This window comes from Littorina saxatilis, linkage group LG14 (assembly GCF_037325665.1).
Source record: "Littorina saxatilis isolate snail1 linkage group LG14, US_GU_Lsax_2.0, whole genome shotgun sequence".
Lineage (NCBI taxonomy): Eukaryota > Metazoa > Mollusca > Gastropoda > Littorinimorpha > Littorinidae > Littorina > Littorina saxatilis.
In genome coordinates this window covers 27839694-27855972 of record NC_090258.1, presented here as the reverse complement: position 1 = coordinate 27855972, position 16279 = coordinate 27839694, and positions in this window count along the sequence as shown.

Genomic DNA, 16279 nt, shown 5'->3' with positions numbered 1-16279 from the left:
AAGATGTTGGTATGGCTGTAAGTCCTTCAGACCCTACTGCCATCTTTCGGCCCTCAAGATGTTGGTATGGCTGTAAGTCCTTCTGACCCTACTGCCATCTTTCGGCCCTCAAGATGTTGGTATGGCTGTAAGTCCTTCAGACCCTACTGCCATCTTTCGGCCCTCAAGATGTTGGTATGGCTGTAAGTCCTTCAGACCCTACTGCCATCTTCCGGCCCTCAAGATGTTGGTATGGCTGTAAGTCCTTCAGACCCTACTGCCATCTTCCGGCCCTCAAGATGTTGGTATGGCTGTAAGTCCTTCAGACCCTACTGCCATCTTCCGGCCCTTAAGATGTTGGTATGGCTGTAAGTCCTTCATTCCCTACTGCCATCTTTCGGCCCTCAAGATGTTGGTATGGCTGTAAGTCCTTCAGACCCTACTGCCATCTTTCGGCCCTCAAGATGTTGGTATGGCTGTAAGTCCTTCAGACCCTGCTGCCATCTTTCGACCCTCAAGATGTTGGTATGGCTGTAAGTCCTTCAGACCCTCCTGCCATCTTTCGGCCCTCAAGATGTTGGTATGGCTGTAAGTCCTTCAGACCCTCCTGCCATCTTTCGGCCCTCAAGATGTTGGTATGGCTGTAAGTCCTTCAGACCCTACTGCCATCTTTCGGCCCTCAAGATGTTGGTATGGCTGTAAGTCCTTCAGACCCTACTGCCATCTTTCGGCCCTCAAGATGTTGGTATGGCTGTAAGTCCTTCAGACCCTACTGCCATCTTCCGGCCCTCAAGATGTTGGTATGGCTGTAAGTCCTTCAGACCCTACTGCCATCTTCCGGCCCTCAAGATGTTGGTATGGCTGTAAGTCCTTCAGACCCTACTGCCATCTTTCGGCCCTCAAGATGTTGGTATGGCTGTAAGTCCTTCGGACCCTGCTGCCATCTTCCGGCCCTCAAGATGTTGGTATGGCTGTAAGTCCTTCAGACCCTACTGCCATCTTCCGGCCCTCAAGATGTTGGTATGGCTGTAAGTCCTTCAGACCCTACTGCCATCTTCCGGCCCTCAAGATGTTGGTATGGCTGTAAGTCCTTCAGACCCTACTGCCATCTTCCGGCCCTCAAGATGTTGGTATGGCTGTAAGTCCTTCAGACCCTACTGCCATCTTCCGGCCCTCAAGATGTTGGTATGGCTGTAAGTCCTTCAGACCCTCCTGCCATCTTTCGGCCCTCAAGATGTTGGTATGGCTGTAAGTCCTTCAGACCCTACTGCTATCTTCCGGCCCTCAAGATGTTGGTATGGCTGTAAGTCCTTCAGACCCTACTGCCATCTTCCGGCCCTCAAGATGTTGGTATGGCTGTAAGTCCTTCAGACCCTACTGCCATCTTCCGGCCCTCAAGATGTTGGTATGGCTGTAAGTCCTTCAGACCCTACTGCCATCTTCCGGCCCTCAAGATGTTGGTATGGCTGTAAGTCCTTCAGACCCTACTGCCATCTTCCGGCCCTCAAGATGTTGGTATGGCTGTAAGTCCTTCAGACGACTGACAAGGATGCATCCTCACGACAAGCAAACGTTGCTTGACGTAGCCCTTGAATGTTATCCTTCCAGATCGTCTCGGCGGCTGACGGTAGAACTCTGCCAGCTCTCCATGGCCATGGACATGTACACCATGCTGCAGTCACCAGTTCAGTTCAGCCTCCGCCGATGAAAACCCTCCAGTTGGAACATTCAAAAGAGTGTAAACCCAACATTTAGTACAGTCGCCGGCCTGGCATGAATATGAAAATAGAAGATATCATGTAAACTGGTAGGGAAAGTTCGTCAGTCTTGATCCTTCTTCAGTCAGATACATAAAACAGGAGCCCGTCTGCTAGAGTGTTACGAAAAACATGAGTTGAGCTTGGCTCCTTGACGGCGACTGATTCTACAAAGTCGTTCTTGCTATGACATTGCCAGTGAGCTGTCGTCTGCATCACTTGCACGTGAAAAACCTTGTCAATAACACAAAGGTTCAACTGCTGTCAACGTGACGTTATGCAGCCTATAGCCCTTTTCAATGTCTGACCATCGCTACAACAATACACATTACCAAAAATACGAGTAAATCGCTTCGTAACAGAAAGAAACAACTGAAAGTTAGCAAAGAGTCTTTTTCCGAGATTTGTTCCAATCTCTCAGCAGAGCGAAAGTAAGAGAGAGTGAAATATCCCATAATAGCCAACTGGGAACATCAGACCCTCCTGGGGCGGACCAAAATGTCAAAGCAAAGTCCCCTAGTGAAGAACGTATCACAGAAAAATCTAGTCCTGAGGAGGACCATTGTGTTACTACGAAGACCAGCCACGTCCTTCGTGTTCATCATTTCTTCATAAAGACAACTTGACATTTGTAGTGTCTTTGAATGCTAGAGTGTATGTATGAGTGGAACTATCGCTATGTGCTTTCGCTCTCAGCCTTCCAACATGCACACGGATTCCGCCATTAGTCTCCAACTGATTGAATATTCATGAACCACGTGATACACCAGAACCAATCGTGGTGGAACAATATCACAACATTAACAAAATGTTTCCCCCTTTCAATACCTCCAAACAAGTTTCTAAAAAAAATGCAGGTCGCTTTGTTGTCATATGTGTCGTACTCGCTGCGTCCTGCCATCCGTGCTGCCATTGCCACCAGGTTTATCTCAATACTCGAACAGTCAATACAGGCTTAAAGGCACAGTCCTTCCCCAAAACAAGTACGCTCACTATATCAGATCTGATCTGAAAAAGTCTCTCGACTTGGAGACATACCAAAACTCAACATCCAGACTGCTTATTTCAGCTGGGGGTGGTTTTTTTAGGAATGAATTACACGTGGGGGATTTAAATATTAATTCATTAACAAACAAAAAATCGACATACGCACTAAAGGCGTTTAATAAGGTCTTTGTGATGTCGTGTTAAAAGAACCAACATGTGTTCCCGTTACCGGAGGTCTGAACCAGTTTTTTGAATAATTATGCAGGAAAAACTCGTGCACTCAAATTTCTGTTTTTTGCTTTAGTCATCCACACATGGAGGCGTCCTCTTAAATGCACGGCCCTTCCCGTGTAAACGATTGTGTTCGCCATCTCAAATCTTACTACAGCTTTTATATGGGATATGGCGCCATCATGCCGTTTTGAAAAATGCCAGAAATCAACAATCAGGATGATTTCTGTGCGAATGTGGATTTTTGTATGAAATAATTTCTAAAACGGCACACGTGTAATTCATTCAAAAAAAATCCACCTCTAAGAATCAGTCAGGATGTGGATTATTGGTATGTGTGCAAGTCGAGATTGTTAATTTCTGTGTAAAATCCTTGGCAGATCTGATGTAGTGAGCATACTTGATTTGGCAAAGGACTGTGCCTTCAAGCCTGCTGTGACAGCAGAGGAGCAAAGGCAGGTAGTGATGAGGGTGGGGTGACAAAAACAAACCGACCTGCATTTAAACAAATACAACAAAAAAAATCAAAAAACTTGTTCGAAGGACTTGATAAGGGAAAACATTTAGTTCATTTGAAGTAGTCTTTATGAAGAAATATTTAACAAGAAGAAAGTTTAGCCATAAGTGCAATTACATTAGGCATACTCAGGGCTTGGTGGTCGCAGTATAAAAGATATGTAAAAAAAATAAAAATAAAATAAAAAAAATATAAAAAAAGAACATAAGGGTTACATCAAAACATGCATTATATACAAGCACCAATCCTTGTAAAATGTATCTAATGTATTATTCATAACTGCGTGTTCTGTTCTTATTCACATGCTCATGTTTAAAAAAAAAACACACCATCTTTCAGGCAACCCGCAAACGGACACTAGTGCTATTCAAAATATTTGAGGACAAACTAGCAAACTACAAGGTGACTCAAAGCTTGCCACCCTCTAAAATGCCAATAATGATTTCCGGCGAATGACTTCATTTTTGCTGAAAATAAGTTTGAGATGTGGGATGATTAGGTTGTAAAGTTCTAAGTATTCATTTCCAATAGTTTGATGTGTTATGCTTTAAACAAAATCAAATGTCAAATTGGAAGACTGCCTCAACAGCAGGAGGTTTGACACTGAGCAGTAGCCACGTTCATCCGACTTGAACCCTCCAGACTCCATTTAATAGCTTGTTCAACTCATATTGTCAGGGGATGGTGTTTGTATGCAAGGCCCTTCAGAAGAAAAAAAAGTCGCGTAAGGCGAAAATACTACATTTAGTCAAGCTGTCGAACTCACAGAATGAAACTGAACGCACTGCAATTTTTCAGCAAGACCGTATACTCGTAGCATCGTCAGTCCACCGCTCGTGGCAAAGGCAGTGAAATTGACAAGAAGAGCGGGGTAGTAGTTGCGCTGAGAAGGAGCACGCTTTTCTGTACCTCTCTTCGTTTTAACTTTCTGAGCGTGTTTTTAATCCAAACATATCATATCTATATGTTTTTGGAATCAGGAACCGACAAGGAATAAGATGAAAGTGTTTTTAAATTGATTTCGAAAATTTAATTTTGATCATAATTTTTATATTTTTAATTTTCAGAGCTTGTTTTTAATACAAATATAACATATTTATATGTTTTTGGAATCAGGAAATGGTGAAGAATAAGATGAACGTAAATTTGGATCGTTTTATAATTTTAATTTTTTTTTTACAATTTTCAGATTTTTAATGACCAAAGTCATTAATTAATTTTTAAGCCACCAAGCTGAAATGCAATACCGAAGTCCGGCCTTTGTCGAAGATTGCTTGGCCAAAATTTCAATCAATTTGATTGAAAAATGAGGGTGTGACAGTGCCGCCTCAACTTTTACAAAAAGCCGGATATGACGTCATCAAAGGTATTTATCGAAAAAAAGAAAAAATCCGGGGATATCATTCCCAGGAACTCTCATGTAAAATTTCACAAAGATTGGTCCAGTAGTTTAGTCTGAATCGCTCTACACACACACACGCACAGACAGACAGACACACACACATACACCACACCCTCGTCTCGATTCCCCCCTCTACGTTAAAACATTTAGTCAAAACTTGACTAAATGTAACAAGTCGCGTAAGGCGAAAATACAACATTTAGTCAAGTAGCTGTCGAACTCACAGAATGAAACGGAACGCAATGCAACGCAGCAAGACCGTATACTCGTAGCATCGTCAGTCCACCGCTCATGGCAAAGGCAGTGAAATTGACAAGAAGAGCGGGGTAGTAGTTGCGCTAAGAAGGATAGCACGCTTTTCTGTACCTCTCTTCGTTTTAACTTTCTGAGCGTGTTTTTAATCCAAACATATCATATCTATATGTTTTTGGAATCAGGAACCAACAAGGAATAAGATGAAAGTGTTTTTAAATTGATTTCGAAAATTTAATTTTGAAAATAATTTTTATATATTTAATTTTCAGAGCTTGTTTTTAATCCAAATATAACATATTTATATGTTTTTGGAATCAGCAAATGATGGAGAATAAGATGAACGTAAATTTGGATCGTTTTATAAAAGAAATATTTTTTTTACAATTTTCAGATTTTTAATGACCAAAGTCATTAATTAATTTTTAAGCCACCACGCTGAAATGCAATACCGAAGTCCGGGCTTCGTCGAACAATACTTGACCAAAATTTCAACCAATTTGGTTGAAAAATGAGGGCGTGACAGTGCCGCCTCAACTTTCACGAAAAGCCGGATATGACGTCATCAAAGACATTTATCAAAAAAATGAAAAAAACGTATGGGGATATCATACCCAGGAACTTTCATGTCAAATTTCATAAAGATCGGTCCAGTAGTTTGGTCTGAATCGCTCTACACGCACGCACGCACACACACACACACACACATACACACACACATACACCACGACCCTCGTCTCGATTCCCCCCTCGATGTTAAAACATTTAGTCAAAACTTGACTAAATGTAAAAAGGTAAACATCTGGAAGCTAAAATCGGGTTGGTGTGGCTACAATCTGTGACAGTATGGTCGAATCTACTCAATCTGTTCCTGTTAAATATATATTGAGTGTTGCATCAAATCCATATTGTTAATAGGCCTCTGTCAATATGTCCTTCCATCCGTCCGTCACACGTTTGATCGCTAATAGCTCAGTTGGTAGAGCACTGGACTTGTGATCGAAAGGTCGCAGGTTCGAATTCGGGCCGGGACGGACACGGGTCAACTTTATGTGCAGACCCAGAGACGGAAGCCATGTCCCACCCCCGTGTCATCACAATGGCACGTAAAAGACCTTGGTCATTCTGCCATAAGTGCAGGTGGCTGAATACACCTAAACACGCAGACACCTGGGTAGCGCGACTCCGTTGCTGCTAGCTTTCCACTGGGAGGAAGCGACCCGAATTTCCCAGCGATGGGACAATAAAGTAATGAGAAATGAGAGAGAAATGAGAAATGAGAAATGTTTATTGACCGGTTTACCTGAAATTTGATCTGACATATGCCATTCTCATGGCATATATGTGGGGAAAATGTATAGCTAGTCGTTACGCGAATACCGAGATTGCATCCGGTTAAACGCTTACACGTGAGTTCCTTTGCCTATACCTTCAGTGTTTTTTGGTGGTTTCACCACAAATTTCGTGTGAATGTGAATATATTAATGTTTAAACCTGGTGCCACATTAAAAACAAAAGAAACTAGTGTGCACAAGACAGTTAAAGGCACAAAACTAGTGTGCACAAGACAGTTAAAGGCACAAAACTAGTGTACACGAGATAATAAGAACACAAAACTAGTGTGAACGGGATAGTTCTAAGACACAAAACTAGTGTGCACGAGATAATAAGAACACAAAACTTGTGTGAACGGGATAGTTCTAAGACACAAAAATAGTGTGAACGGGATAGTTCTAAGACACAAAACTAGTGTGCACGAGATAATAAGAACACAAAACTAGTGTGAACGGGATTGTTCTAAGACACAAAACTAGTGTGCACGAGATAATAAGAACACAAAACTAGTGTGAACGGGATAGTTCTAAGACACAAAACTAGTGTGAACGGGATTGTTCTAAGACACAAAACTAGTGTGCACGAGATAATAAGAACACAAAACTTGTGTGAACGGGATAGTTCTAAGACACAAAAATAGTGTGAACGGGATTGTTCTAAGACACAAAACTAGTGTGCACGAGATAATAAGAACACAAAACTAGTGTGAACGGGATAGTTCTAAGACACAAAACTAGTGTGCACGAGATAATAAGAACACAAAACTAGTGTGAACGGGATAGTTCTAAGACACAAAACTAGTGTGAACGGGATTGTTCTAAGACACAAAACTAGTGTGCACGAGATAATAAGAACACAAAACTAGTGTGCACGGGATAGTTCTAAGACACAAAACTAGTGTGAACGGGATAGTTCTAAGACACAAAACTAGTGTGAACGGGATAGTTCTAAGACACAAAACTAGTGTGAACGGGATTGTTCTAAGACACAAAGCTAGTGTGAACGGGATAGTTCTAAGACACAAAACTAGTGTGCACGGGATAGTTCTAAGACACAAAACTAGTGTGCACGGGATAGTTCTAAGACACAAAACTAGTGTGAACGGGATAGTTCTAAGACACAAAACTAGTGTGAACGGGATTGTTCTAAGACACAAAACTAGTGTGAACGGGATAGTTCTAAGACACAAAACTAGTGTGCACGAGATAATAAGAACACAAAACTAGTGTGCACGAGATAGTAAGAACACAAAACTAGTGTGCACGGGATAGTTCTAAGACACAAAATTAGTGTGCACGAGATAATAAGATCCATTAAGTTGAGTGCACGAGATAGTCAGTCCCTAAAACTAGCACGCACGAGATAGACAAAGTCGCTCCATAATTGTTGGAGTTCTATTGAAAAGAAGCACGCGCAACATCGTTATCGCTGAGCGCAGCTGGCGACGTTCGACCTCAGTTCAGCGCTACTGTTCGCAGTGACTTACACATTAGGGCGTTTGCCTCTCATATTGGCTTGTCAATTGTCAGTCATGGCGACATTACTATTTTTATGTCTAAGATATGTGTAGAGCAAATCGAGGACAATGTGTTATTGAACGAAGCGCATAGCGCTGAGTTCGATACTTATTTTCGAGATTTGCTCAATTAATCTCTTAGCGCACTGTGATTGTTTTGATAACGATATTGTCAGTAACCACAAGAGATTAGAACGTTTCCCAAGGCACATTGTTTTTCCTGTGGTCGTTTGGAAAACTTTGTGGACAGGTCGACTAAGAGATCTACTTTTCTTGTGTGTGCTGGCTTAACCATGCCTTTTACTTCCAGACAAAACTCTCACCTTTTTTTGTTTTTCTTTGGTGAATTCCTTTGTATCTGTAAATGTTGGGAGTGTTGGCTACTTCAAACACCGACCGGTTACGTACTATTCGATGACTCTTCACATTCTATCGATTAGCAATTAACAGTATGTGTTATAGGTATGCTTAATTTTAGCGTGAGCATACATTTTTATTTAATATTTAGTTAATTAATTATAGCAAAACCACGTGTTAGAAGATTCGTTGCTCTATAGAAATGAACTCCCCCATCCAAGAAACTACTAGTGAAACTGACTACCTGTTTGACGGTCAACTTGTCTCCCCCCCCCCCCCCCCCCCAACAAACAAAACAAAAACAAAACAACAACAAAACAAAAAATGGCATGTTATTTATTGTGTTGCATATGCACTCAACGGGGAGGCTGGTACTAAGATTACATAGCAAGAATGTTCTGAACCACACACGTTTTGGATTCCGATAGTTGCTACATTGAAATATGCGGAAACAATTCATTTGATAAGCTAATGCTGTCGCGTTCCCATGTCGTGTGTTACGTGAAAGAGAGTCGATTGAAGTATTCGACTTCCAAATACTGGTCCAGCTTGAATTCTCTCGGAATAACACGTATGTTTTCTGTGAGCCGCTTGGATATTTAGGCTATGTTATCATTTGGCAATGTGGAGATGTGCTGGTTGGTGTGTGCGCGTGTGTGTGTGTGTGCGTGTGTGTGTGTGCGTGTGTGTGTGTGTGTGTGCGTGTGGGAAAGTGTCCCATCATTATGTGTAGCGAACATCTGAGATTGTTGTTGATAACGATAGAGTCATTTGTAATGTGTACGTGATTGAGTTGCATTTATTTAAAGTTTATTTGTTTTTAAATGTGTATTGTTGCTGTTATTAAGGTTATGATATGTAAGATTGATTTAAGGCGCTTATGTTGTGTATTGTTGCTGTTAAGATGATTATATTTAAGATTGTAAGGCGCTTAGAACTATTTCAGGATTTGCGCCCGATAAATACTCTTATTATTTAAGTTATTGAGACATCCCAGTGCACTAAGGGATTTATAGAGCAAATCGAGAAAATTCATTATTGAACGAAGCGCATAGCGCTGAGTTCAATAATTATTTTCGAGATTTGCTCTATAAATCCCTTAGTGCACTGGGATTGTTTCAATAACGATATTGTCAGTACCGCCAGAGAAAAAAGAAGATTTGTGGGCTGCCTCAAGTGTGTCGTGCTTTATTAAATATGTTTTTTATTTTAGACTTGAACATAAACATTGTCTGTATATTTTGCAGCAGCTTAACGGAGAACAGGACTTGGTGGTATGAGTAGTTTTACAAAATAATCAAATAGAAACATAAAAAAGGAGACGAAGAGCTTGTTTACATAATTTAGAAATGTATTGAATATGGGCTGTGTGATTGTATGCTTTAGTGTGTTTTCCCGTTGTTGGTTTTTTGTGATTTTTTTTTTAAGATGCATAGTTTTGTATGGTTGATGTTATTTTATGTTGCTGTCTGATGTTGATGTCGTGTACCAAAAAGAAATAAAAACGTGTATAAAAAAAAAAGTGTGTCGTGCTTTCGTCACACGCAAACTCTTGTTTTAATTTCTGTTGGTAAATTCCAGAGTAGCGTTAAGCTAAAAAGTGATGATCTTTCATACAGACCTCATTTAAACTCTGAGAAAGGACTGTGCTCTTAGTTATTTGCGATTCGAAACCTTCATCGAGCTTGGACAGATTGACTGTGCAGAGTGTTGCCCCTTGAATTGACTCCAAGGCCACGGTTAGCACATTTTCAAAGTAAATGTGGTATGTTTCTCGTGTTGTATCTTCACTCATCGGGGAGTCTGGTACTATATATGAACGGTAAGAAGTGCCAGGGAGGGTGAGAGAGAGGGAGAGGGGGAGAGAGTGAGATAGGACGACTAAATATAGAGAAAGAGAGAGAGGGAGAGAAGAGAGAGAGAGAGAGGGAGAAGGGGAGAGAGAGAGAGGACGACTAAATATAGAGAGAGAGGGAGAGGAGAGAGAGAGAGGATGGGGAGAGAGAGGATAGAGAGAGAGAGAAAGTGTGCAAATGCTTGCTCACGGAGAGAATTATAGCTAAATTATAATTGATTGAAAATATTGTACATTTTCGAAGATTGTCCATGTTAAACGAAAGAATGATATTATTGCTATTTATAACCCAATCTGTTTACGTTTAAGCTGTTCAGCATCGCTCACAGTATCATACTCCAGGGCCGGACCAAATGAGTTGTAAGGGGGGGGTTCCTCCTTTTTTGGGGGGGCAAATCAGCGAAGTGGCGAAGCCACAAGCGCGCGCCTGCTGAACTAGGGGGGTCCGGGGGCATGCCCCCCCGGAAAATTTTTGAAAAACGGTTAAAATCTGTGCAATCTGGTACATTCTGGGCCTTGTTTTGAGGGTTAAGAGCAGCATTGTTTTGGTGCTAAAACTAGTAAAAAAACAAAAAAAACACTCAAAGCAAGGTACATGCTTTTTCCAGGGGTGGGGTTCCGGAACCCCTGGAACCCCCCCCCCCCCCCCCCCCCTGGGTCCGGCCCTGTACTCAGAGCGAGTCATATTGTAACTGAGGTTCAAAAGAGAATAAAAAAAAAATTAAAAAAAAGAGAGAAAAAAAAACAATGAACGGTAAGAATGCTCTGAACTCTACACGTATTACATCCTCATCGTTTGTTTGTTCACATTTGCCCAACATGTTAATTTGCTGCGGGGTTTATGTCGTCTGCTAGGCGGCTAGGGCAATCGAACCACTGAACTGCAGTCTAATTTCAAAGACAAAAAATTGCTCGTCTGCACGCATGAGGCAGGCTGGTAATAAGTTGTGTACATGGTAAGAACGTTCTTAACCCTACACGTTTTCGATTCCGATTGTTGTTGCCTTGAAATAATAATTCGGAAACCATTCATTTACTGAACTGATGCAGTCGTATTTCAGTGTAGTCTACTATAACAGAGTCGACTTTCAAATGCTGGTCTCGCTGGTACGTTATCGGAATAACACTTGTGTTTTCTGTTTGCCGCTGGTAATTTTATACTAACTCATCATTTGGTAATGTGGTTAATAAGCTACATGCCACTAACACGGCATATGAGAAGAATTTTTGCAAGTCAAAACGAGAAGAGACCATTGTGGAAGAGACACAGCCGCTTCTATTTTTAGATTAGTGGGATTCACTGTGGCACAGGCGCCTGCGATCTGTCAGAAAAAAACACACTTCTGCTTTGAGCCGCAGGAAATTTATGGTTATTTTTTGGTAAAGTGGAGAATATAAGCTACATGTCATTAATTAATTCTGAGGATGAGAGTACAGTCTCGCTTTGGCAAAGGGCGTAAGAATACGCTCTGTGGAAAAGTTAGCGCACTCCAAGAGTGCGCTAACAGATTTAAGCGCATCGCCATTAGCCAATCAACTGGTTCACATCTGTCATGTGACACCAGTACTTACTGACAATTATTATTATTATTATTATTATTATTATTATTATTATTTAAGTTATTGAGACATAACAGTGCGCTAAGGGATTTATAGAGCAAATCGAGAAAATTCATTATTGAACGAAGCGCATAGCGCTGAGTTCAATAATTATTTTCGAGATTTGCTCTATAAATCCCTTAGTGCACTGGGATTGTTTCAATAACGATATTGTCAGTACCACCAGAGAAAAAAGAAGATTCAAAACGCAATTTTTTGCTACGCGCATTTGGATAGCCATAACTGTGTGGTCGGGTCGTGTCAGATCTACTTTTGTGTGGGCTGTCTCAAGTGTGTCGTGCTTTCGTCACACGCAAACTCTTGTTTTAATTTCTGTTGGTAAATTCCAGTGTAGCGTTAAGCTAAAACGTGATGATCTTCCATAGAGACCTCATTTGAACTCGGGAAAGGACTATCTTAGTTATTTGCGATTCAAAACCTTCAGTCGAGCTTCGAGTTCGACGGATTGACTGTGCAGAGTGATGCCCCTTGAATTGACTCCAGTCTACGGTTAACACATTTTTAAAGTAAATGTGGTATGTTTCTCGTGTTGTATCTTCACTCATCGGGGATTCTGGTACTAAATATGAACGGTAAGAATGCTCTGAACCCTACACGTATTATATCCCCATCGTTTTTTCGGTCACATTTGCCCAACATGTTAATTTGCTGAGCGGAGTTTATGTCGTCTGCTAGGCTAGGGTAATCGAACCACTGCAGTCTCATTTCAAAAACAAAAATTGCTCGTCACGTTGCATTGAGTCTGCACGCATGAGGCAGACTGGTAATAAGTCAAATACATGGTAAGAATGTTTTGAACCCTTCACGTTTTCGATTCCGATTGTTGTTGCCTTGAAATAATAATTCGGAAACCATTCATTAATTGAACTGATGCGGTCGTATTTCAGTGTAGTCTGCTACGTATGGAAGAGTCGATCGAGTCAGTCGACTTTCAAATGCTTGTCTGGCTGGTACGTTATCGGAATAACACTTGTGTTTTCTGTTAGCCGCTGGGAATTGTATACTAACTCATCATTTGGTAAGCTACATGCCACTAACACGGCATATGAGAAAAATCTATGCAAGTCGAAAATGAGATAAGACACAGCGACTTCTATTTTTAGATCAGTGGGCTTCACTGTGGCACAGGCACATGCAATCTGTCAGGAAAAAACACTTCTGCTTTAATTGAGCCGCAGGAAATTTATGGTCATTTGGTATTGTTGAGAATATAAGCTACATGTCATTAATTAATTCTGAGGCTGAGAGTACAGTCTCGCTTAGGCAAAGGGTGGAAGAATCTTCTCAGATGAAAAGAAGGGGAACAGGCGTATGAATATGATTTCAGTGATTGTCAGCGCACTCCAAGCCCTGGGGCCGAAGTCTTGACGAATACTGAGCGGCTTTACACATACTTTTTTTATACGCAGAGCCTAAGATACGAACAGCGTAACCAGGGGCAGATTAGTGGGGGGGGGGGGGGGGGGGGGGGGGGGGGGTTCCGGACCCCCCCCCCCCCCCCCCCCCCCCCCCCCCCCTCGGCTGTAAAAGAAAAATTAAAAATCTTCTGTCTGTGAATGTTGTTGTTTCTGTCTGTAAAGCCGGGGGGGAGAGTTAATTGATTAATTAGTAGCATTTTTGTACAGTTTTAACTGCCACTCCTATGCGACATGTCTTCCTTCTAACCATACTGTATGATGTCGGGAGCAGATATCATGGAAGATAAATTGCCATTATTTAATACTAACTTTAAAAGAAATAATGAATGGCTGCTGACACCAGTTGATCATGATTAGAATCAAGGATAAGCCACAAAGTGTTTATGAAGTAGCTAAAATTCTTCAGTTTCAGGGGGGCTTCGCCACCCAGACCCCCCAGCGGACCCTAGGTTGTAACCCCCCCCCCCCCCCCCCCCCCCCGGGCTTAACTGCTCCGCCCCTGGTAACCTCAAAATTTGCTGGCGCCGAAGTCTTGACGAATACTGAGCGGCTTCACGCATCAACAGGAATAGTGAGATAGATACAGTCAGGGGAGGTAACACCCACTGCTGACTCTCTGTCTTGTTAAAACAACAAGACAGTGTGTGTACACGATTACTCAAAAACGAATGGAAATGTTAAAAATACTGCTGATGTTTAATAAAAACAGAGTTCTCCAAATCATAATTAAAATAAATGCATGCAAAATCCAACAGTGCACAGCGAGAACCCAGGCAGTGTATTTTGTTAAACTGCAGATACAGTCACACCTGTCCATAAGGCCTAACAAAAAAATAGGTGTGGTTACGGTAACCCGACCTACCCTATTTTTAGGGGCCGATCCTATAACTTTTTATTACATTTGTCAAAAAAAAAAAACGAGTGCAAAAAACGCAATGAAAGCGAAAGCGCCCGTGTCGCACACTTATTTCCCTGTCAAGTAGGTTTAATTTGTACACATTAGAAAAAAAAGTAAAAAAAAAAAAAAGTGATTGCCTACCTACCTGCCCTATTTTTTTTTGGCTATGTTACCGTAACCACACCTATTTTTTGGGGGGGCCTAAGGATCATCCAAGGATCATCCTCACAACCCCCCCCCCCCACCCCCCCCACACACACATATACACACACGCACTCACGAATTCACAAACACTTGCCCAACGCTACCCCCCTCTCCCCCCCCCCCCCCCCCCCCCCCCCCCCCCCCCCCCCCCCCCCCCCCCCGCCACTTTCCGCTTTACGCGACGCCTGTCTCTCAACTTTTGTGTATCGTCTATCGAGGTTCTAGCCAACAATACGGCGAATCTGAACCTAAGTATGTCATAAAGCTACTCCCTTCCCGAAAACATAAAGGAAAGTTCCTGTTTACAGCTTAGTTTTACCTCAGGGTACGAGAGTACTACTCTTAATGCAAGTGACATTCCGTCAATGTAGCGCCCGGGTACAACATGCAAAACATTCACCCCTTATCTCCCCAATAACACCACGGGAAGGTCCTGTTTAGACGTAAATCTTACTTCAGGATACTTCTCCGGATATCCTCCTTCGTGTGTACACGCAAGCACAAGACCAAGTGCGCACGGAAAAGATCCTGTAATCCATGTCAGAGTGCGGTGGGTCATAGAAACATGAAAATACCAAGCATGCATCCCCTGAAAGCGGCGTATGGCTGCTAAAGGGGGGCTCACACACAGGCGGTAGCGCGCTGGCTTTGTATCCAGTTGGTCGCTATCAGCGTGGGTTCGATCCCCACGTTCGGCGAGAGATTTATTTCTCGGAGTCAACTTTGTGCAGACTCTCTTCGGTGTCCGAACACCCCCGTGTGCACACATGCGCACGAAAAAGATCCCAAGTTCACAGCAGAAGTCTCAGGGCTTGGAAAACACGAAGACACGCATGCATCATCTCTCGTCTCCGATTATGATGATCGTATTTCGATACTTTGACGAGACAAACCCAATGCTGGTGTGTCTAAGAAGACAGCCACAGAGGGCTTGTTCGAATCAAAGTATCACGCCATATCTTCAGCGTATTACCAATACCTGTCCCAATATAGACCAGTTGGTCTAAGAGGACGTTAAACCCTAATAGTCAGTCAGTCAGTCAGGCGGAGCAAGGGTGGAGCGGAGCAAGAAAATTGTCTCCGCTCTCCACCTGCCCTCTCACACACACGCTCCGGTTCTGCTCCGTTCCTGCTCCGATCCTGCTCCAGCAGGGGATTTCCCTATGATATGACGTAGTTTCTCCACTCGCGCTGTCTTATGGGAAATAGTTTTACACGTGGATAAGCAGTGGCGGGAAAAAACACCGTGATGTTTACCAAAGGAGACAAAAGTCTTGTCTTATCGCAATTACTGAACATCTTTCTAAATGGACTCTGTATAAGTCAGTGTGTGTGCGTGTGTGCCAGTGCGTTTGAGAGCTTTTCAGACACAAAATATGTGAGTGTGGGGGTCGGGTGAAGAGAGAGGTTTTTTGTTTGTTTGTTTGTTTAACGCCCAGCCGACCACGAAGGGCCATATCAGGGCGGGAAGAGAGAGGTGGACTAACAACTGTTGGGACATGTTTTAAGTTTTGGTTCTTTTTTTGTTTCATCGAGTTATATCCGAAGCTTCAAAGATGTTCAATGTGCATAGTTACACGAGCTTCCATGGAATCCATTCTTTTCTTTTAGATCTACTACTAACAATCTCCCTTGCAGACGGTTAAACTGTTGCTTTATGTTACGCGCAATATGGCTTTGATTTAGATTTAGTTTCAGTTTTTTTCATTTTGTGTGTGGTTTGATTTAGCGTAATTCTACTCAGAAGAAATGTTTTAAACATGATTAACAAAATATTACTTTATGGATGTTTGCAAATAGAAACGTACGTTTGTCAACAGCGCAACGAGTTTTATTTCTAAAGAGGACGATATAGAACGCTCATGGCCGGACCGTATCAGGTTGGGGGGGGGGGGGGGGGGGGGGGGGGGGGGGGGGGGGGTCCCAATTGTGTTAGGGGTTCATTAGTTGA